The sequence below is a fragment of the Apis florea genome, unplaced genomic scaffold, assembly GCF_048593485.1.
Source record: "Apis florea isolate Af1SG1 unplaced genomic scaffold, ASM4859348v1 contig_3587_pilon, whole genome shotgun sequence".
NCBI classification, from domain to species: Eukaryota; Metazoa; Arthropoda; class Insecta; order Hymenoptera; family Apidae; genus Apis; species Apis florea.
Genome location: NW_028256789.1, coordinates 3,970,598 through 3,994,704, shown reverse-complemented (window position 1 = coordinate 3,994,704; position 24,107 = coordinate 3,970,598). Strand labels below are relative to the sequence as shown.

The window sequence follows — 24,107 nt, the reverse complement described above, 5'->3', positions numbered from 1 at the left end:
TAGGCGCACGTACGACTGTATTAAGGGTGGTGGTGAACGAAAGGGGTAGGGAACGAGGGTGGCTAGACGAAATGGCCTGGAGGCAGAGCCGGTTAAAATATCGACAAATTTCCGATCGCTTCTCCCTTTCCTCTCCTTCTTTCGCTGCCTGCTCCAAAGAAATAATTCTCGCCAACTCTGTATATATATATATATATATATTTCTCATTTTTCAAAAGCTATTGAACGGAGATTCAACGGCAGAGAGATAATTTCTCCCCCCCCCCCTCCCCGGTGTGAGAGCCAGTTTCGAATCCAGCGCGATCCAATTTCCATTCGTCTGATTCTAATTGAGAGAAATTTTTGCAAAGACTATAAGCGACATCGTGCGCGCGTTCGATCGGTGGAGGATTCGCGTGGGCGGAGGATAGACGGACACGCGGAATTAGGAAGGTTAGGAAGTCGGTTTGCGGGCGAATGTTTGGCATTCTAACGAGGAAGGCGGCGTTTACGATCCGCAACAACGTTCGCGCGCGGCCAAATGTGCGTTCGAATTTCCGATTGGCAAACTCGATAATCCTCCAACCGCCAGGATTTCACTCCCCCCCCCCACCCCCCGGGGTTCGCGGTAAATTAGCACGTTGTTGCATCTTCGTATCGCGTTCGAGTGCGTTTCAACCTTCCTCCTCCTTCGAAACTCGATATCGAAACTCGTCGATCCAAGTCAAGGGTTCAAGAGTGATTCTCTTGAAATATCCTTTAACGGATAAAGATAATTAAGATCGAGGGAAGAGAGAGGGGGAGAGAGAATTAAGAGACACGTAGTATCCACGGGCCAGTTCGTGTCCTCCTCTCGAATTATCTCGATTTGGTCGGATGATTAACCCCGGATGAGCGAGGGTGGAGAACTAAGTAACAAGAGTAGAAAGGAGAAACCTCGAGGAGATGCAGCTCGCTCGATTACGTCGCACGGCGATATTTCACGTCACTTCCGGGGTTCCACGGCCCCCTTCGCAACCCCTCGAGAGAGGTTATGAGACTTTATTCGGGAAGGAGTGAAAGAGAAGGGGAGGAGGAGGAGCGGGAGACAGAGACGAAAACAAAGAGCCTTCGCTCGAGAATTAATTTCAATTGGATTACCGTGAATATTGTCAGCGCTTACGTCGAGGCGTCGCATTCCTCCTCTCTAGGCGGAGGTTGCGCGTCGCTACGTGCAAAGTCACGACTCTTTCATCTTATAACGAACTGACGGCGAATGAGCAATTATCGTTAAATGCGAAGTAATGCTCTTAGAAAGCATCTCCTCGACTTTTTCCATCGACCATGGGGAGGGGAGGGAGGCGAGGAGAGGAGGGAGGGAAGGCTTCTTCTCCTAATTTCGCCCGACGATGAATTCTCCACGGATCAACGAACGAGTCACGAACGATTCAATTTTACATGCATATATATATATATATATATATTCGGAGAAGCCGAAATCTCTCTTCTTCGTTCCTGTACCCGACCGGACCGCGTTAAGTAATTTCGATACAATACAGGCTTTAATTATTCGTCGACTTCCGTGGACACGCGAGGACGGGATCCTCGAGCACGTTCAATCGAGCTTCGTCCATTAACGAACCCACCCAAATCGGTGGTCGAGTTTCATTCAAGGGGAGAAGTAAAAATTTCACCGTGAAATTTCACGGGTGGGGGAAAAAGGGAAGGAACGGATAGCTGTTTTCGAATAATTCATCGCGATTCGACCTAAATGTTTCGCGATGCGATGGAGAAAAAGCGGAAACGCGTGAAATCAAGATAAAAAACACGATGGCCAGCCACGTCCCCCGATACAACAACGCGTTGAATCGCGTTTCCCCCTTATAATAGGAGGAGAGAAGAATAAACGAGAAGGTTTCTTCTCGTTAGCCAGGCACAATGTTCCATCCAAACTTCATCCTCCAACTCTCGAAGCCTCGTTTCGACGAAGATGAAGATGAATGCAACTTTTTTTCCCCCCTCCCTCCTCTCTTTCGAAGCCAAAGGGCAAAAGTGACACGTTCTCCCGATAGGGAAGAGAGAGAGAGAGAGAGAGAGAGAGAGGGATAAAGGAGGGCAAAAGGCCGATACAAGGCTCATTGTTGCGCCACGGTTGCCTATTGTACAAAAGTTTCGCCAAAGTTCGCCAATTTGCGTTCTCTTCTCCTCTCGAATGCGACAAAGATGGAGGAACGCCGCCGCCATCGGATAATATTTCTACCTTCTACCCTCTTTTTTTCCTCCCCTCCCCCACAATATTTTCTTTCCTCCACTCTTACCCCGCACCCTCACGTCTCTTCTTCTTTCTTCTCTCGCATCTTTCTTTCTTTCTCTCTTCTCCACGATTCTCGACTCGAGAGAATCGAGGAGTATCTTTTTATGCGAATTCGTCGTCGCGCGAGGGAGGCGGATTAAAAGACGCTGGATGACGACGACGACGACGACGAATGTGATAATAATGATAATCATCGCGCGTAATGATAAAAAAGAGCATCGAATACGAGCATCGACGAGCGAGAAAGAGAAATTCCACGACGACAATTCGCTCTTTCTTCTCTCTCTTTTTTTTTTTTTTTAATTATTTCGACCATATCTTCCTCTTCCTCTCCTCCCTTCCCAAATTTTTATTATCCGAAACGAACGCGAAACGAGACGCATCATCATCCATCGTCACCTCGGGGTGACGCGCCTCCTCCTCCTTCTCCGCATTTTCCATCATCCTTCAAAGTTCATTTCGTCATCCCCATAAGCTCGAAAGTCTAGAGGTTTTCGTCTGACCGTCGTCGTCTTTCACCGCCTGTTTCGTCGGCGAAAATGCCGCGGGCTCGAACGGGGCGGGCGCAACGTTGATGGAATCTGTCGCGAGAGAACACCGAGAGAGGAGAGGAGAAAGGTGGAGGAGAGCTATGTTTCTGAAAGACTGCAAGACGAACGGAGGGAGGGAAAAAATGAAAAAGAGCAAGGAGACGAAAAGCGAGACGACCCCCCCTTCTGGATGGGAAACCGACCGAGGTCGAGGAGAAGGCTGTGTACGCGCGATAGAGTGCTCCTCGAGCCTCCGGCGATCGCCAAGTTTCCCGGAAATGCGTCCTCATGAGAGGATTTTCGACCCCTTTTAGCCCGATCACAGCCGCGAGAGGGGAGGTGTTTTAAAGAGCGCGCAAATAGAGAATGAAATTGCGCGCAAATTTCACCTCGCGATAATCTCGTAAAGCAAAATCTTTCTCTTCGCGTCCAGAGAGAGAAAGAGAGAGAGAGAGAGAGCGAACCGTTATTCGACGCGCCGTTTTATACGATTTTCACCGAGTCGATAAACATCGCGATTCCAATCTCGCGAATAAGCAACTAGTTGACGCGCGCGGCGAGAAGAAGAAGGGCGAGGAAAGAAGAAGAGGAAAGAAGAGGAGAGCCGATGCGCCAGCGGGAAAATATCTAGCTACACCCGGCCTGGGTGCTGGCTTGCCGCCGCCGAGACGTCTTTAAGATTCATAAAAGAGTTGAAGCCAAGTTGAAAATCGATCCCCGACCTCGAGTCAATTTCCTGCTAACCTCGTAAACTTTCCTGCTACTGCTGATCCTTCTCTCTCTCTCTCTCTCTCTGTCTCTTTCCCCCTTTGTTTAATCTCTGATCGATTGTAGCGAATCTCCATCTTTTGGAGATTCATCGAGAGAGAGAGAGAGAGAGAGAGAGAGAGAGAGAGAGAGAGAGAGAGAGAGAGAGAGAGATTGAATACATTTCTTATTCAGAGAGAGGGAGAAAGAGGCGTGAAATGTATAGGATCGGAATCACGATGCCCCGTGGCCAACAAGAAAAGCCCGTAAATACTCGAGATCGTTTGAATACATTCAAGACCAGACTCGATCGAATTTCCTTTTCCTGGCGCGAGCTCGAATGAAAAGCACAAAGGTCCTTCGTGCTCGTTAAAGTAAATTTCCACGAGACGACAGCTCGGAATGTGTATCCAGGTCATCCCTCACTCCCCGGCTCTCCCCTCCTCGTTTCGGTATTTTCTTTTTTTTTTAAAAACGAGAACGGAGAAGGAGGAGGGAAGAATTTCGAAAAGAGACCATGCACCATACGAAGTTTTCGTTACTTGCTTCGCGAATTGCTCGTCTCTCTTTTCGATCGAGAAGTCGAGAAAATTGAACGAGACTTTACTTACGCAATTCGCAGCTTGGAAGCCGTTCAAGCGTGAACTTGAGAGTGCCAGTTGCGTTGGTGATCGCGTTGATGAAGAGAACAGGGCCGGAGGAAGAAACAATAATTGCCTTTCTTCTTCCCCTTCTTCCCCTTCTTCTCTGATTCTCTGCGCGTAGAATTTCTGGAATTAAGGAAAAACGATCGGTTGGCATTCGTGAAATCAAATTAGTTTCGATTTGATCACGTGATACATATATATATATGTGTATATATATATATATATATATATACATACACCTTATTTTGGATATTCGTGCAACCGCTGTATACTTAAAGGAAGCGATGAGGGAAATCTTGGGAGGAAGTTGATAGCCGGAGAGTGTCCAAAGTTGGCCTTTACAATGTTGCAATGTCGGGTCTCAAAGTGGAGGCAACACGCGTAACCGCATTGTTAAACTTCGCGCTATCGCGCACGCCCTTTTAACTTGGACTGCGGGAATATTGTTCGAGCAAGTTGCAAGAATGTTCCCGAACGCATTATTTTCGGTCCCGTGACCGGAATAACATTCCGGCCACGGAATGTTGGCTCGGGGGGAGAGGGGGGGGGGACGGACGAACGAAGTGACAGGTCGATACACATCTCGTTCGGTCTCATTACTTTCCTGCGTCGCATTACCTACATTGGAAAATCCTCCGGTACGGATAAGAAGCCGTAGAAAAACTCGAGGCTGCGGTCATCGTGGAACGTAGAGTAGGGCTGATTTATATACCAACGGTATACCAACGTCGTATATCGGTATGTACATACCTCCTGAACCCGTATTTTCCTACCAACCCGCCCGCCCTCCCCCCCTCCCGATAAAATGGACAAAAACGGAGATCAGACATCTTCGTCTTTTACTCCTGTTCTACGTAGATGAAAGGAAAAAAAAGAAAAAAGCAACGCGAGAAAAAGAAAAAAACGAAAGAATGCAATCGAATGATCCAATTGCGGAGCGTGTCTCGTACGATTTGTAATCGTAATCGGTTTCCCATTCCTTCGTATATATGGCCCGTTTTAAAGTCGCTCACGAGTCGCTCGATTCGCTCTACGTCGCTGCGAGCCACCCTATATCTCTCTCTATGTACCGCATACATACATACGTATACGTACGTATACGCGCATCCACGTCCGAATATCCCTCAAAGAACGCGTATACACACGTATGCACACGGGGTGTATACACGCGTATACAGACACGCGCCTCTCCGATCCCCCTCCTCCCCCGCCCTCCCTACACGAGTACATCCATCTCTGCTATCCGGACAAAGCGAAGGAAGCCGTATGCGCATTGAACATTGATTTTAAACGCAAGCCGTGCCTACAAGACTGCCGTAAAAAAGGTTCGAATCCGCCAGACTTCCAACTTTCTCTGTACCCCCTCCCCCCCTCCCTCCTCCCCTCCCCCGTCCTCCTCCCCCTCATTCTAATGGAAAACTGGAAACGCGCAGACACGATGGATTGATATGGAGAAGAATCCGAGACGTCTATCGGCTCGGCTCAGCGACAAGTAGCTTCGCTAGACAATGGCGTAGTTACATCCGCACACGTACGACGCGCGAGAATTGTTTCTTTCCTTTTTTTTCTCTCCTCTCTTCTCTCTCTCTCTCTCTCTCTCTCTCTCTCTGCAACCACAGTCGATTTCTAAAAGAGATTGTGCTTCTATCTATCTTTTTTTTTTCCGCCCCCCTTCTTTCTTCGAGTGCACTTCCGGTGCGCTTTCGTTCAAGAACAGTTCGTATAACAGTAATTTTTTCCCGACGAACGAGAAGATTCTTTATTTCTCTCCCTCTCTTCGGAGGTATATATGAGCCGCTCGGAATCGTTCTTAATTCGAACACGATTCGAATTTTAATTTTCGAACGCTTTCGAGGAGAGAATTCGAGGGAGGATTCGATTCGTCGAGAATCATTATTGTTGTTATTATTATTATTATTATTAAGTGTAAAAAAAAAAAAACCGGTAAAACCGATGGAAATTGAAACACATGTACACGAGCGAAAGCGCGAAAATCGCGCGGCGCGATGCGATCGTTTAACGTTATATATCCGCTCGGTTCGAAAGGGGGGGGGGGAGAGGGAAACGCGGCGAAATCGAGTCGCTCCTCTCATACATAAATTCCCGAGCGGAGAAACTTCTTATTCGAGTTCGAGTTACGAGTGGAACGAGCGGTGAAAAATATATTTGCAGGAGGAGGGAAATTTAATTGTGTATCGTGGAAGGGGATTACGGTTTTGGAACGGGTTCCTTTTTGCTGCTGCGAGTATATTATTCAACGGGACGGTAGTATTTGATGGCAAAGAAACGCTACCCCCTCCCCCCGTCTACCTTCTTCACTTATTTAAAGGGTAAAAATATATCCCGCTCGGAACATTTCTCCAGACCTACATAATTTACCCGAGTTATTTTTCGAGAGCTACCAACGTTCACCGTGCCACGGATGGAACAAGATTCATCTGACATATTTCGTTCAGGAACCACTACCAGAATATTAGAGACGTTTATACGAGAGGAAACGAGGCTATTTATCCTGTGTGTGCGTGCGTGCGCGTGTGTGTGTGTGTATACCGAAGACGAATCTTCCTACTATCTCGTACTCGACTGGCCTATTATCGTTGGAGCGAAATTTTTCCCCCTCCCCCCCCCCTGGTCTAATTGGGGGGGAGAGAGGAAAAAAAATAGAAACAAGTTTTCCCGAAACAATTACATCGACGGTTCTATTCGATCACTCGATGTATCGAGTGACAGGAGGAGCGAGCCCGGCTAGCCTAACCTAGAACACCCCTAGAACCTTCTTTGATTATTTAAAGGGTCAAAAGCGAAGCATCGAAGCCTCTCCCCTTATATCCTGTCCACGTGCACGGTACACGCCCCGTGTGTGCCACGATTCAAAGTTATTTTAGGGGAGGGGGAGGGGGGGAGGTGTAGGAGGTGTAGGACAGTCGGTAAAAGTGGTTTATATCGGCTCGAGAGAAATTCTCGGGCAAATTCTCTCCCCGCGTCCCATGAAAAATTGAGATGACAATCCTCTCCTCCTTCGCTCGGATGAAATGGGATTGGGAGCTTGTGAATCAGTAAAGAGACTAAATTTGTCTCTACCCGATATATATATATATATATATATATACATTATTCGGGGAAACGTTATTTTTGAAACGATGATGCGTACGTATCCCATCCGAAATATCGATATATAAAATTTCGTTGCTCGAAACTTTCTTTTATCAGAGAAGTTTCCCCGAGATTTGAATTCTACAATTTTAAAAGAAGGAGGGAGGACAGATCCGTGGATTCCGAACGTTCGCGTGGACGAGAGACACGAAGGAAGGGGAAGAGGAGGAGAGAAACGTGAGCGCGAGCAAATATTTTTCCCGTGTTCAACGATATTCAATTTGGGAGTCGCGCGCGGTGTCGTACAAACGACGACACCCCGGCGGCCGCGTGTCTACTTTCTTCGGTTATTTAAACGGGTCAAAATATATAACGCGGGCAGCGCTCTCTTTCACCGCCACGTGCACACCACCAGCCAGCCACCGTGTCTAGATACCGTGCCGTTCCAAAGTTATTTCGCGGAGGGGAGGGGAAGGGGCTACCGTCCTGTTCCCTATGTGCATACAATTTCCCTATGTACGAGGATCCCCGCGTATCCTATGCACGCGTGTGAGTACATCTACGTGCCTGCGCGCGTGTATACCGCGTATCTATGCGAGGGGAGAAGCACACGGACGAGAGAACGGGAGACGGAGAAATATGCGACAGTGGAGAGAGAGAGAGAGAGAGAGAGAGAGAGAGAGAGGAGCGGAGTAGCATCGGTGCTATGTGGAGAGGAGAGAGGGGCATAGAAGGGGTGGACTAGTGGAGCAGGGGCGCGAAGGGGTACGAGCGTAATATCGGGAACCCGAAACGGTAATCGATATCACATATATCTCGGCCGATGTATATTCAACCATCCTGCACGGTTTTCCGAAAGGAGCCCCTTAATAAAACTACTTACTCCGGGGCTGCCTCCTTCGTGGATTCGCTCTCCTTCCAACGTCCGTCGATCTCTCGCTTCCGCCCTCGTTTCTCTTCTCGTTTCTTCGTCGTTCGTTTTATTACGACCGGCTTAAAAAGAGCCAAATGGTACGGCTTTTACGTACGACAGCGAATACCCCAAGTCCTTGGACGAGCTTGACGCTTGGCGTTAAGCCTCGTCGGATATATTAAAACGCGTAAAACCCGTTCTCCTTCGAACTTCTCGTCGCGCAGACGACGCTCGTGGGTACGTCGATCGATAAATTCGAGAAGAAAAGGGATAAAAAGAGGAGAGGGGAGAGAGAGAGAGAGAGACGGGATTATTTACATCGATTAGCATTATTCTAGCGAGAACGCGATTTCTCTCCGAATACTCGAATTCTCGAATAATGATTTTTCGATCTCCTAGAATTACGGAACGGCCGTTTGGATCGTGATATTTGCATATATCGTAACGTAGCCAGGTTCGGCGAAGGAGGAAGGCGTTGAAATTTTCAAGGGAAGCTGATGGACGGGGCCGAGATTTTCGACTGGAAAGTGGTAGGGAGTGGGGAGGAGAACGTTAACGAGTCGAGGAAGCGGAGCATGGAAAGAAGAAATGAATATGAAATTAATAGTATTCCGCCAAGTGCAGCCTGGCGCAACTCCATGCATTTATATGCGCTCGCCGGGAAAGCGAGCTTTTGCTTTCCCGTCTATCGCCTTTTCTCTCCGCGTTCACGCCTCCCCTCCCCCCCCCATTCTTTCCATTTTCCTCGCCCCCTCGCTATCTCTTTCCACCCTCCCTCCTCCGTTATATTTTTGAACGACTTTTCACGCGTCTTGTCGCACAATTCCACCGTGTCGTCGTATCAAGCAAGCGCCTCGGCAACGACAATGGACAAACGGGCGGAGAAAGGTCGGCTGAAAAGAGCCGCCCCGCGTCAAGATATTGTTCTTCCTTATAGCCGTCTCGTCGTGGAAATTGCCACTCTCTCTCTCCCTCTCTCTCCCTCTCTTCTCTCCCCTCGATATTATTGCATCGCCTATTTGATTCGATACGCTTTTTAAATTCAACGACACTTTGACGGATTTATCGACGATATTTCCAGCTCGCGCTGCTTATCTCTCGCCGATAAGGGGAGGGAAAGAAAGAAAGAAAGAAAGAATTTGCCATCTTTCCCTAACATCGCTCGATTTCCTCCGCGAGACGATTCGTTAAAATCATCTGCCATCGTTCGATCAGGCACGATAGATGTACATATATACTTTTCTCCTTTCTTCTTCTTCCAACTCTTTCGTTTCCAACAATACCTTTGCCTTATCTCGCGGTCGAAAAAAAAAACATCGACTGATCGTCCCCGTTCTCGCGACTCAAAACTGACCGTCCGAAATCTGTATTAAAGCCAGTAGTAGGAGATTGACTGGCAAGACACCGTATGGTAATTAGCCGGAGAAACTTGCCAGGCGAATTGTAGCGGGCGCCAGGGCGAACTATGCCCGCATGCCCCTTGGGTACCAAATACCAGCACCGGGGAGGTGGGTTAGGTGGTGGCGACATTACTAAAATGTCAGAGAATGTCACCCATCTCATAATCTATGCCCCGCGTCCTCTCCTCCCTCCGGCCTCTCTGCAACCGCTAACCTCGAGGTTCCACCACGCCAGAGCCCTCGGTTTAACCCTCCTCCTCCTCCTCCCCTCCCCTCCTCGTTGCTGTGGTGGCCCCTCTGGAACTCGCCCCCCCTCTCTCTATCCCTCCGTCCTCTCTATTCCTCTTCTCTCTGTCTTTCCTCCGTCAGTGGCCTCGCCATGGCCTGCACACCATCCTGCATTCTCGCGAGAAATTAATTTGGCCCTATTAAAATGATCACTTCTGGATTTAAGTTACGATCTCCTCCCCCTCTTCCCTTCTGCCCCCCTTCTTCCTCCTCCAACGCCGTCGCCGCGTTCCATCAGGAGAATGGAGGGCGCCGAGTATATCCCTCTCGGCTTTCTCGGTGTCATTCATCGTGGCAGCGGCTCCGTGACGTTTCAGGAGCACGATTGCCGGTGGTGGCGGCTCGAGGGTGGCTCGGGGCGGTGACGCCGTTATACGAGCTCTCGCTGCCACGACACCACAGGTTTTAGCCGCCGCATAAACGCCAACATCCGCGCGTTGCTGCGGATAAATATGTCCCTTTCCAAACTGTGACAAAAAAAAAAATCCTCCCTTTCGCGGATAAAATAACACCATAACCATAGTCGTCTCGTCGTTTTTCAATTAGAATCCTCCTCCTCGAAAGGTGAGATCTTTCGTTGGAATTCGTTTTGGAAGATGGAACGAACGACGAGTTCGAACGATTATTTCGAAGGGAAGAGAGGAGGAAAAGCGGCGTTAATGGGTGGATAACGCGAGCCAATTTCCCCCGTCGAGCCGGGGGACGGGATTAAAAAGTGTTCAACACCAGAGCTGTTAATTTCTAACGTGACGCGGGATAATTTATAAATTACCCCGGCATCGATACGCACTCGTGTGCAACCCCGTGGGAGACGCTTGCGCAGCTGCGCGCGAGTAATAAAATATATCGTCCACGCTCTTGGGATGCTGAGCGTGACCACGCGTAATATTACGCCCTCCCCCCCACCAACCGTTGAAAAACAATTTCCTTCGCCGCTTTAGAAAATTCTGCGCAACCGGAATAAACCGCGATACGCGATTAAATTTATACGCGCGAAACTCGCCTCGTTAATACGCCGATTATTAAACCGCTCCCTCTCTCCAGAGAAAAAGGGATCGTTGTCGAAATTTTGAAAAAGGGTGAAGGCTCTCCCTTCCTTCGACGAGCTCATTCGACGAGAAAAACGCTGGGCCGGGCGCGATAATGGCACAGGTTCGAATTTCCGTTATCCGCGCGTGCGATCGTCGCCGTATCGGCCGAGGGCGGTAATTGGTTGGGCGGCTAGCGTGGAGGCGGGGTGCCGCGATATGCTTTCTAATATTTGCACACTTTGATTGGAGTTTGCCCAGACGCCCCTCAAATTAATTACACGCTTTTTCGCGCTTTGTCCCGCATTCGCCCGCGCGAAAACGATGGATCTTCCCCGACACATCCACCCGATTCTTTATAAAATAGGGAAAAAACCTGCCATTTCCCTTTTCGACACACTGTCCCCGATAGCCAACAAGAGAAAGAGGGAGAAACGCATCCCTCTACCGGCGTTTCGACTAATTTCCCGGTAACGAGCGAAACCGTACCTCTGCCCAATCACTGCCCTACCTATCTATTTCTGAAACGACGAGAGAGAGAGAGAGAGAGAGAGACGAGAAGGAGGAGGAAAAAAAGCGCTTCTATCCGTTATTCGATAAACACGACGAACTCCTTCAAAGGTATCTTTTTTCAATTATCAATGCCAATCGAGGCAAGGAGGATTTCGCTCATCGAGGGTCGCTTTTGATCAGAAAAGCATCGGTGATCCGATTCGAATAATTAAGTCTGGGATCGTTAGTGGCCCATCGAGCGGGGGAAAGGGTATAAACCCGTGGCTGGGATATCCCGCGCGGAGGCCGCTCATTAACATCCGATCGAATCCCGTCAAAGACGGCCGTGACGTCGATTGATCGAGCGTGATCGCGTCCCTTCGTCGGAGAACGCGAAGGGAAAAACGGAAACTCGGGCGCGGGAATCGAGATTAATTAAAATTTCGTCGCGTCGCCTTCTTCTTTCCACCTAGATTTTTCCACGGTAATAATCGCTAATTACGCGGTATCGACGCCCCGCTAATTAACCATGCTCGACCCGAGCTTTAATTAACCGACGAGGCGTGGCCTCCTCGCGGAAAAGGAAAACCTTCTTCTTCTTCTTCTTCTTCTTCTTCTTCTTCTTCTTCTTCTTCTCCAGCGGCCAACAACAAATTGCGGCGAAACAACAACGCGAGCCGTGAACAGTTTTCTCGAGTTCTAATTTTCTAATTTTCGTTCGATTCGAAAGAAGGGGGAGAGGAAGCCCCCGTCTTCGAGCAGATTAAAAAAACACAGTCCTTAAGGACACGAGACTCGTCCTTAATCGAGCGAAACCAGGCCATCGAAATTGGAGATATGGATATCGTGTTAACGAGACGATTCCATTAGCGCGATACGCGTTAAAATATATATTGGCGGAGTAATAAGTCGATATTAATTAATAAACCACGGGGATGGCCGATCCTCGTGGGGCCCAGAGATATTCGGTTCGAGATATTAATCGCGTTTCCTGGTCTTGTTTCGACAAATCGAACGAACGGAATAATTTCACGGGCGGAGAAGAGGAGCGACGAATTTTTTATCAACTCTTGCACGGAAACGCAAGATGTTCGTTCACGACGAACCTATCGATACGTCTTCGAAAGATGTTGATCGATCTGTGTATCTGGGATACGAGTAAACAGTAATTGTGGTGAGAAAAACTCGAGAGAGAAAGAGGTTCGAAATTCCTTTTGCGGAATTAGATTTATCGTGGCAAGAAATTACGCGTGACGAAACTATTATTCCTCGTATATCTTTAAATATACCCTTCCGGCCGAAGTTTCTTTCGTCGCGTTTCCCATCCCCCTCCTAAGTGGGAAAAGCCGCTTATCACGCGTCACAGATTCTTCTCGAGGCGTCGTCCATCTTTGACAGAACCGAACAGCAACCGAATCGAGGAACTTGATCGATCGATTTAAAATCACCCACCTCCTCTCTCGATCATCGAAATCTTTTCGATCGTAGCTTCTTTTCTTCTTCTTCTTCTTCGCGTTCGTCCGCTCGAGAACGAGAACACTCGTTTCAAAGGTGAACGCGTGAAACGAGAAAGAAATTCGAAAGGGAGGGGGAAGGGAGAATTCATAAAAGAGGAAAGGAGAGGGATTAAAGGGAGGTACCACACCCCCTTCCCGGTGCGGGAAAGAAAGAAAGTCGTTCCAAGAATTTACCGCGATGACGGAGGTAAAAAAGGTGGCGAGAGGAGAACGGATTGAAAGGGAGGCGGAGAACAAAGCGGGGAAGAGGAACGAGAAACGAAAGGAGAGGAGGCGAAGCGAGAGATGCAAAGATATCGAGATCGAGGAAGGCAGCGAGAGAAGCAGGAGGCTCGATTTTCCCAGGACTGGAAAAATATTTGCACGCTCCTCTGCTCCATAGAATCTTCCCCCCCCCCTCTCTTTTTTTCTCTGGACTGGTTCCATACCGTCTCTTCCGTCTATCGGCTATTCCGTGTCTCCATATTCCAAAGTTTCACAATCCGCAACGACTTTCGTGCGTCTCCTTTTTTTTCTCCCCTCCCCTCCCCTCCCCCCTCCTCCCCCTCCCTTTTCCTCGCCCTTCGCCCCATCCTCTTCCCTGCTCCCCACGTCGCGGCCAACGTGCATCGGAAAATATGAATCCTTCGTCCCGTCCGCATTGTCTGGGGGACCTGTATTTGCCACGGGCACACAGGCGAAACCTGTTCGGACCGTTGGGAACGCGCACGCGTGTGCGTGCGTGCGTGCGTGCGTGCGTGCGACTGTTTGCTCGCAGGTGGTGACAAAGATCGATCGTGGCGGGTTGGTTGGGATGAAAAAAACCGGGGAGGGAGAGGGGGAGACAGAGGCGAGCCTCCATCCAGGAGGTGGAGGATGGTGAAACGGCCGGCGTTGTCCGGCCAAACGATGATATACCGCGGCTACGTTCGAAATTTTCACAATTAACGTCGCGCGAAACACGGATTTTTCGAAACCGAGCGTCCGTTCGTCGCTCGCTTCTCACCACCACTATCGTTGCTGCACTTGCTGTTACCATCGCTGCTAACAAGCGAGAGCGAGATGACGGATGATCATCCGCCGTTTTATTCCACGGGGAGAATAAACGCGGTTAACTCGTTAATCCCCCCCCCCCCCCTCCCCCCGTTCGTCTAACTTCAAGAATTGAGTTCCGCGGTGTTAATTTCCCTAACTATTCCGTTCGTCCCCGCTTCTCGTCTCTTCCCCGCTTCCCTCCGACGGATTAAAACTCGAAACCGTTTTTCGTTGGCGACCGAGGAGAGCACTACTGCTTGTTGGTTGAAAAAAGTTACGACCTATCCTCGAGAAGAGTGGAGGGCAGGCAGGCAGGCAGGAGGGTGCGTTGAAAAATCGTGGCTGCCCGACTAAACTAAAAGCGGAGAGGAGGCCGGTTGCGTCTGGTTTAGAGACGAGAGGAGACATTTGTCCGCGTCGGTGGCCGGTGAATTAACGCTCTTCGCCTCTCGGCGTGAAAAAAAGAGGGGGAGGGGAGTAGAATTACGGAAATGGATTTATATATATCGATACACGCGCGATAATAAGCGTCGAAATAACGGGGGGAAGATGGATTTCGATCCGTGCGATCCAACAACCGCGAAACCCTCCGTCAGAGGCCGAACTTACTCCTCCACTTCTTCGACTTCCTCCTCCTCCTCCTTCTCGAGTCGTCACATTGTGCGGAGCCGAGTCTTGCGCTCCGTTGTGTTCGTAAAACACCCACTTTTCCCGCCTGCCACTCCCCAAGGACCCTCGAGTTTTCATTGTTCGATTTCGAAACGCTCTCCTCTCCTCCCCCTCCGATCCTACTCCATTTTTCACGCTTTTCTTACGTCCCGGCCGCGCCCGTCGCCAACCCAACGTGACAAGTACGCGGGGGAAACGTAAAGTAGAAACGACGTGTGTAACAAGCGGCGTGACGCGCTCGATTTCTATCGATTTCTCGGGGGCAGAGCGCGCTCAGAGAACACGAAGATATGCGAATTTAATATCGGCAAAGTTTCGAATCCCTTTTAAACAGCGATTCGAACGCGCTGCTTCGGTTTCTACCCTCGTTCTCCCACCTACAATTGTTGCATTTGTGCACGACGAAACAATTTAGCGGCCGCTTTATCGCATTGCACCTCGTTTCAATCCCCTCGAACACCACGCCGCTACTTCGGCCGTTGGAAATCCGGATAAAGGGAAACCCCCTCCCCCGGCTTTTAACCTCGACAACGCGATACAATTAACCGGCGTTAGCAGCACCGCCATCTCTCGAGCAAAGATTTATATAAATCGGTTAGAGAAACCGGTTTTCTCGGATCCTCTTACGGTTGCAACACGCCGTATTGTTTAACCGACCACCACCACCACCACCGATTATTCGTTCTCTACCCCTCGAGATCGAGCCCATGAAATATAGCTCGTTTTATCATCGAGGCGTAGGAGAAGGGGTGGAGGGGGGGGTGGGGGGAGGAGGAGGGATGAATCGTTTGATCCCAATGAAACTACTGTTTGAAAAGTTACACCACCACGCTGCTCGCCACAATGGACAACAACGAGCGCGCCCCGTCGTCCCGCTGTTTTCCACCAACGCTGTTTCCCGTATTATATCCGTCGCAAGGTTGTACAAAGTCGCGCCACGACTTCTGATATTCCGTTGTGTTCGTAAAAACAGCCACTTTTCCAGCCGATACTTCCCCCCTCCCCTCCCCCCCCCCACCTCCCAAGAACCCTCGAGGTTTCTTTGTTCGATCTCGAAATACCGTTTACCACTACCTTCTCCCTTTTTTTCTTTTCTTTTCTTTTCTTTTCTTTTCTTTTCTTTCGTCCACCCTTCTTTCTCTTCTCTCCCCCATCCCCCTTGGTCGTCCCCTTCTTCCGAAGCGGGGAGTAGTTCGATCGAGTCCTCGATCACGAGAGGTATCGATCGCGAGAGAAGATATCGATTCGAAACGCGGCTAATGATGCTACTTTCGAGGAAGGAAAGGGGGCGGGGCGGGGGGAGGGGAGGTGAAAAGAAAAGAAGGACGACGGTTAATAGTCGAGGGTGGAAAATAAAAAAAGAGGGAGGGTTAACGTCGCGATCGAGCTAACCGCAAAGAGCTTTTCGATACGGTTGTAGAAAACATTGTACTACAGCGTAGTGGCAGGGGAGGGGAGGGGACGGGACGGGTCGAGTGCGGAAAACAATTTGTTGGCTGCGAATCGTTCGTGGAATCTCTGCTCTTCCGGTAAATCGTTCCGCCGAGAGAACATTATTGCCCGGATGCCATCGTTTTATCGAAATAGTTAAGATTTCCATGCTCCACATTTTCGCATCGCGATTCACAACCCCTTCCTTCCCTCCCTTCCCGCGATATATTTTTCACCGTTCGAAATTTCGCGAAATACGCTCCCCCTCCCCCCTCCTCGTGATCCTGAAAAAATCCTTCTTCGTTTTCGAACGAGTCGAGTCGAAGAGAGGGAAGAAAAGAAGAGAGCAAGAGCGAAGGAAACGACCGAGCCATTGCTCAACTTTGCCCCCTCCACCCCCGTGAAAAGAGAGAGAGAGAAAGGAGGAGGGATCCTTTTATCCCAATACCATTCTCAGAGGAGACAAGGAAACAATTACCAGGACCGTGTTACCCCTAATCTGAAAATCTTGTTACGATCCTCTTCCTCGATTCTTTCCTTACAAAGACAAACTTCCACAGTCGGCGGATCCTCCTCCTCCTCCTCCTCTACAACCCTCCGTTATCCGTTCGCGATAATTTGCCACAGTTTGCGCAATTCGATCGATCCTTGTATACGATCCATTCCTTTCCTTCGCACACCCGCGTGAAATTTTTCTCCAACTCGAAGCTTCGTTACTGTATTATTCGCTCGTGATCCCTTTACCCCCCGGAATTTCATCGAAGAAGAAACGGAGGAGGAGGAGGAGGAGAAAAGAGAGAGAGAGAGAGAGAGAGAGAGAGATGCAGGCTCGGTGCATCAATTTCAAGCGTATGCGAAAGAATGTCAGAGGCGACGGGGTGCGCGTTGAATTTTCATGAGAAACGCAACGAGCCGTCGAAATAAAATCCCCGGGACGAATAATATCAAACGCGGTTACTTGAAAGAGCAAAGGGCCGTGAAATTCATCTAGACCGGAAATTTAGCACGGCATGGAGATCGACAGGGGGAGAGAGAGAGAGAGAGAGGAGCAAGTGAAAGAGAGAATGATACACCGTAGTATCGTTTCGCAGGTGCTTCCTCCCCCCCGTCTCCTCTTCCACCCTAGTTTCCTATTTTTCCGCCCCGCAAATACCTCTCCGGTTACCTCAAACCCGAGTTAATTAACCCGTCTTGAGAGTAGAAGAACGGGATTGACCGTTATCCCCGTTGCTCTTGAATCACGAGAAAATTTAACCGCGCGAAATAAACGAAAGCGTTGAATAAAAATAATCTCGATAATGATCTCGAAGGGAGACGTCCACGTTTTCTATATAACGTGCTCTCTCGAAAAGAAATCTAAACCGTGTCGATTGGTCGCCATCTCACGATCTTCATCCACTGCTCGAGAAAAGAAAGAAAGAAGAACGAGAGAGAGAGGAGGGATAGAAAAACTAAAGGCGAAAGTTCCGGCGATGGATAATGGGTTTTAAGTGTGAAAAACCGTTCTCTGCCGCAACAGTCAGTCTCGTTCGCTAGATTTCAACTGTCATCCACGTTAAAAGGTATCCACACGCCGATGATCTATCCACCGCGCGACGAAATTTCTTCCTCCTCTTCTCCCTTTTCTTTTTTCTCTTCGCTTTATTTTTCTCCCCCCCCCTCCCCCCCTCTTCCTCCGTCCATTTCCTTCCCTTCCGATTCCCTCCCCTTCACCGATTCCGACGACACGATGGATACGTGGAAGGCGTGGAACGAATCGACGGGGATCATTACCGCGATATCGGTGGAGGAGCCCGAACCACTATTTCCAGTCGATAGGGTAGGTAGTTCGGCGGGGTTGCAGAGATTCGGATAGAGCGCCGGCGCTGCTAAGCTACCCTGCCAGCCAGGATTTCGGTCCAGACCGTTTGTCTTTTCTTCACCGAATTAGTAGTATGGATTTAGCGGTAACGGGAGTGGGGGGAGAGGGGGAAGGAGGAGGGGCGGGCGGGGGAGGAACGAAACCTGAACCGCGAAAGGGCTTTAATCAGCTGCTGCTGCTGCTGCGTTAGCGTGCGCGCGCGCATTCGCAAGGGAAAAATTAAGAATAACGAATATCACGCCAGATATTCGGATTAAGCCTATAAATTCGCACGGTATCGTTCGCCATCTTTTAATTAAATAATTACACGCGTCCGCGTTAAGGAAGTCTCGACGTGACAAATTGGATTAATCGTACACCTAATCCGGGCGAAGAATGAAACGTTGGTCTTTGATATAATTGCACGCCGCTGCGTGTAACTCGAGGGGAAAAGAAGCGCGGACGGTAGAAGAAGCAAGGAGGTCGAGCAATACCACGAAGAAATTTCTGGAGCTGGAGAAAAATTCTTGGAAATTCCGTTTCCTCGAAAAAAAAGAAAAGGAAAAGGAAAGAAGAAAAAGAAATAGGTTGCTCGAACGGTTGCACGACGCGGGATGCACGACTCGGAGGAGAAAGATCATTACAGATATCGGAGTTGGCGGAGGTTCTCTCTCCCTGTCGGTATCGTAGACGAAGGCGGTAGGTGTTCGGTTAGCGCCGGCGCTAAGCTTCTCTTCTCTTCGTCGGCTTTGAACCTGAACGTTTGCATTTCACGCTACCACGCGGGTTGGACAAAGAGGCATATAACAGGGGAAGCGTGGAGAGGGACGGAGAATCGTAGATACGTAAGTAGTGAAGAAAGAGGGGGAGAGCGGAGGAGGAGGAGGAGGAGGAGAGTTTAAGAAAATGAAGGTTGATGGAGAGGAAGAAGGGAGGAAGAAGGAAGATCGAGAGGGTGAAAGACGACGGTGTATATACAGAGAAAGAAACAGGGAGAAAGGGGAAGGGAATAAGGGGTGGGTGGAACTGGCAGAGAGAGAGAGAGAGAGAGGGAGGGAGGGAGGGGTATAGAGAGGGTGAGGAAGGAAGGCAGAGAGATAGAGAGCAGCCCGAGGCCATCGCTAACGACGCCATTGTCGGCGGCCTGGCCATTGTGCCAAGCGTCCTGTACGAAACGCCGATTCCTAGCTGCGATCGCGAAGCCATCGCATCGTATATATATATATATATATTGCAGGGAGGCCGAAAAATAAAACAAATCATCGGGCGATGACGATGCGACGACCGAATCGATACCCGCGCTAAAAAGGCGGATCTGTTATGGATGGAAAACTGTTAGATATCGGAGGTAATGGCGAATCGATGATGCGCGTCATCGAGAAACGATAAATCCAACCTCGATGATTCGATTCGAAGAATATCCTCAATACTCTACTCTTTTAATTTTTATTATTTTTTTTATTCGGATGGAAACGAATTCTTCCTTTTTTTTTCTTTTTTCCTTTCTTTTTCTCTCGTGGGATAGAAAGTGGAGCGGAAAGAGTAGCATCGGCGGGAAACGAGACGAAAAGTGGTGTATGTATACACCGTTCGATACGACACGTGAAATATTTCGAGAAACGTACGTGGAAACCGCGCGCAAGAATTAATTCGTCGAGTAAAAGATACGACGAGTGAAATTATACACGAGGTTTTTAATAGAACCCCGGGAAGAATATATGAATAGTGGAAAGTAACAAAGTTAATGCAAAAATTTGAATGAAAAAGCTAACATATATATACACATATAAATATATATATTTATTATTCCCTTGCGCTCTATATTAACTACGAACAATATTAATTCAGAGTTCACTCGGTGGATAAACTCTGTCCACTTGGCGTTCCCGGGATATTATTTAATGCTCGCGGAGGAGAGATAAAGAGAGAGAGAGAGAGAGAGAGAGAGATATTGCAAAGTGGCCCCCGTTAAATAAACTTTCGACTTCGTATATCCGGATGGAATCGATCGCAGCTGCCTCCCCAAGTTCCATTGCCGAAGGGATTCGTCTCCATCCAGGAGAACAATTTCGTATCGGAGTTCGCGGAATTCCGCTCTAAGAATTCGTCTAGCCTTTCGAAATACTGGCCGGACCGATCAAGAGTCGGTCAAACTTTGGCAACGGTAGTCCATCCGTTTGTCGGACGAAAAAAAAGAAAAAAGACGAGAGATTAATGGGGCGAGGGTTTTATACAAACTTTAAAGGAAAGTGTGTATATATATATATATATATATATTTGTACACGCGTCGAACAAATATCCTCCCACCGCAAGTGGGAAACTTTTCTTCTATTATCGAGTCGAGATATACGGAACAACAATTTCGAAAATCGCGCCAACTTTAAATTTCCTTTCTTCGCGAGATAAATTTTTAAATTCTTCCGTCGATCGATATTATAAACTTTATAATACGCTTTATATATATATGAAAAATTGTTTAACGCTTTAAACACGGGCCTCGTTCCACGAGATCACGAGTCAATTTTTATTGTTGAATGCGGCTGAATCCCGAGTCGCGAGGCAAAGGGGAGGAGAGGAAGAACGCGTAGGGTGAAAGAGAGCGAACGGGACGACAAGTTCTCGTTCTGCCTCTCTTTTCACAATACGATTGAATCGATGCGGCTTGGATACAAGCTGTCTGCGTGGTGTGAATATTTAATGAATGTAACCGTTAATGAGGCACGGTCATATTAGTATTAATTAACGGTAGGACGCTCTTCACGTTTCCATCGTACGAAAAAGAATTTCAATGAAAAGGACGACTTCGAGAGTCGTGAACGGATGATAGAGAACGAGAAAGAGAGAGAGAGAACATTCCGATCGTTGAATAACGCACAATGTTTCGTTTCCTTATTAATTTGTGCGCACAGACGAGCAAAATGTTTCTTTTATTGTTATCGTCCCTAAGAACCCTTCCCCATTGAAAAGATGGAGCCACGGTTGTACGACGTTTCGTAGAGAAAAAAAAAAAAAAGGACAAGATCGATTTTTCATTAGCGTCATCTAGAGAAGTTAATTAACAAGCCACCGTCGTCTCATCGATGCTCGCTATTCCCAGCAATAGCTTGGCTCCTAAAAATCGAAACATCGAAATTTGAACGGGCGAAAAAATTTATCAGGAAGAAAGGGAAGAGGAAAAAAAATTCGAGCCGCGCAAACGTCGAACGAGCAAATAATATTCGCCATAAAAGACTATCCTCCTCTTTGACATTTAAGGCATCGTGTCCCAAACTCCCGGATGGAGGGATTTAATGGGATTGAGAATGAAGATATCTTTGTATGGCGTAAAAGGCTTTGAATGTGTTGATAGGTTAACAGGATTAAGGCGGGTTCAGCGTGACCCTACAAAGCGGATACTTCAGTTAAGCCGCACAGTCGTGGAGAGACGCGGCTAGAAAATTTGCGAGTGTGACGTTCGGAAAACTTCGGCGCGCGAAGGAAAAAATTAAAGGCAAAGTTTGATATTTCCCAGTCGGAAATATGGATGATGAAACGCATGCAAAATCGGATTTACCGAGCCGGTCCACGGATTAAGATGAATTTTCTTAAGTGGATATCCCGGAATCTGCGAATACGGAATGAGTGAGAATTAAATAAAAAGAAATTAGAGAAAGATCGCGAAAACGTACTCGTACGCGTAAAAGTGGAAATCCAAATGATTGTCCAACGACCGGTTTAACTTGAAATTGTGGCTGATAAATCTAAATAAGATAAATCGAGAAAAACGCGTCCTATATCTTTTAAGAGCGTAGTAAGAGCGTTCTCGAAAAGTCGGGGGGATAAAATAAATGATGGAGACGAGAAAGGCTAAGACGATGTGTGTGTGTGTGTGATTTCATCCAGGTTTTCACAGGCGAAATTAACGTCTGATCCGTTTTCGAGTTTCATACATTTGACCCAAATTCGCGATGGACAACACACATCGATTGATATCGCGTCGTCGAATAGACGCGAGGCCGATAACGAGACGAATCGAAAGTCTCTCGTTAAACGGATGTCGCACTCGCGCGCCAGACAATTTCATTCAGTGAAAATATTCATTTACCGGCCACTTCCTGTCGCAGCTGGCAAATATTATGTGGAACTCGCGCGCGTTAATCCTACTCTTCCTCTCCGTTCCGATCTACGTTCCACTTACGCGTCCATTGGCTGTGGATCATTCGACGTCCACCAATTTGTTCCGCGAGAGAGGTCTTCCTTTTCGTCCCCGAATTCGTTTTTCGATCCCCGAAAAAAGGGGATACCGGCCTTACGTACCACGCTCGTAACGTTCGATTTGGAAAAATTGAAAATTACGATCGATTCTTGTTTTTCGTTTCTCTCTCTCTCTTTTTTTTCAACGGCAGAAACGAAACAACGCGATAATAAATATAACGCGAAACGAATTTTCTCGCGTTTCTCGATCGCGCTCCCGACGATGACGCTGATACGAAAATTTTCCAATTTCAGTCACGAATCACGTGAGTATATTGGATTCCATTAGTAGCTTTAATGTCGCTGAATCTAACGGTAAATATCGACACGTCCGTCCGCCCGCCCGACTGTTATTGATACTATTAATAAATTAATCCCACGCCTACCGTTTCCAACTCTAGATGGGTCGATGCACGAACAAATGATTTAATTAAAATCGCCTCGATTGATCTATCGCGACATCGTCGAAACATTGCACACTGACGCTTACTCACCGAGAGCCCGTGATAATTACAATTTGAAGATATTTATCGGAATGGAAGGGCAACGATCGATTTCGAGATTTCGTCATCGAACGAAAAAAACAACACAAACAGATTTTCCTTACCGCGGAAGAAAATTTCGCGATTACCCCTTTCGATTCGAAGCTGGGAACGCGTTAATTTGGAGGAAAAACATCGCCATCGTACAATACGATACGCGATATCGATGATTTACGCTCACCTTCGAGCGAGTTACGAATTCAACTGCGAAGGTTAAACGCACGAACGAGACGAGACGAGACGAGAAAGAGCAAAACAAATATATCCGCCGATAACTTTGCTCGAGCCTAAAGACGAATACGAAGGGGGGAGATATATATAACGCAATCTAACGTACGATTTTCACGACGGGAGCTGCAACGGTCCATTGTCAATCGATCGATCGATAACTCTCTCTCTCTCTTTCTCTCTCCCTCTCTCTGTCTCTCTCTCCTTCTCTCGACATTAATTTTCTCGCCGTGCAAAAAAACAATTCTCGAATTCGATTCGCTCGCGAATCGTAGAAGCGTAATTCACTTTGCTCGCGTATCGAAACCCTCTCCTCTCCCACGGTATTTAATACTACTACTACTACTACTACTACTACTACTACTACTACTATTACTACTACTAGTGCTGCTGCTACTATTACGAGCCGCGTTTCCACCTCGTCACCGTGTGGCTTCCGCTCTCCGCAAAGAACGCGTTTCAAGGTTAGAAGCGAAAAGAGCGAAAACTTGGTTGGTTACTTATTTACTTACGTTTCTTCCATCCGAACCGCATCACGTTTTCCTCCCGAAACGTGGTCGAAAACACCTGGAAACATCCTTGGCGTGGTCCCTTGTTGTCCTTCTTCTTGTTCTTCTTGTTCCTGCGGCGGCGACAAGCACGGCGTCGTGTATATATATATATATACATATATGTATGTATGTATGTATGTACATATGTGTGTGCGTGTGCGTGAGTGTACGGGTGCGTGCGTGTGCGTACGTGGAGGAGACAAGTACCGTGGTGAATGATTCTCCGTGAACGATCGTCGCAACGACGTGACCGATACGCTTCTCTTGGACGAACTGAGCTCTCCCCCCCTTGCGCCGGCCTTATATAGCACCCCCACCCCTCTAATCTTCCCCTGAGTATCCCTTCCACCCAAGTAACCCCTGCATGGAAGACGGCAGCTACGTGGGGATGGATCCTAGTGGTCCACCAAGGACTCCGTTTACCCTTTCTCCGTCCCTCCCACTCTCCCACTCTCTCTCTCTCTCTCTCTCTCTCTCTCTCTCTCTCTCTCTCTCTCTCTCTCTCTCCGTCTCTCTATCTCTCCGTTCAACCCTCTCTCAAAATTCTCCCTCTTTTCCTTCTTCGCTCCTTCTCCCTTCCTCCCTTTCCCGCTTTACGCCACCATCTTTCCCTTGCCTCCCCCCGCCCCTCCTCTTCCCGCTCCAAACTTTCCTCCTCTCGCTCCCACCAC

At 48.3% G+C, this 24,107-nt stretch overlaps 1 long non-coding RNA gene across 1 annotated transcript in view; it reads right to left on the bottom strand.

Moving 5' to 3' along the window:
* LOC147656591 (uncharacterized) overlaps nt 1–23,705 on the bottom strand; it is a 62,352-nt gene extending 38,647 nt beyond the window's left edge. The window contains exons 1-3 of the long non-coding RNA XR_015294216.1: nt 23,644–23,705; nt 23,398–23,507; nt 4,161–4,319 (exon numbers count right to left, since the gene is read on the bottom strand). This is a non-coding gene — a long non-coding RNA (uncharacterized LOC147656591). The remainder of the gene's footprint in view (nt 1–4,160; nt 4,320–23,397; nt 23,508–23,643) is intronic.
* Nucleotides 23,706–24,107: the final 402 nt, after the last annotated feature.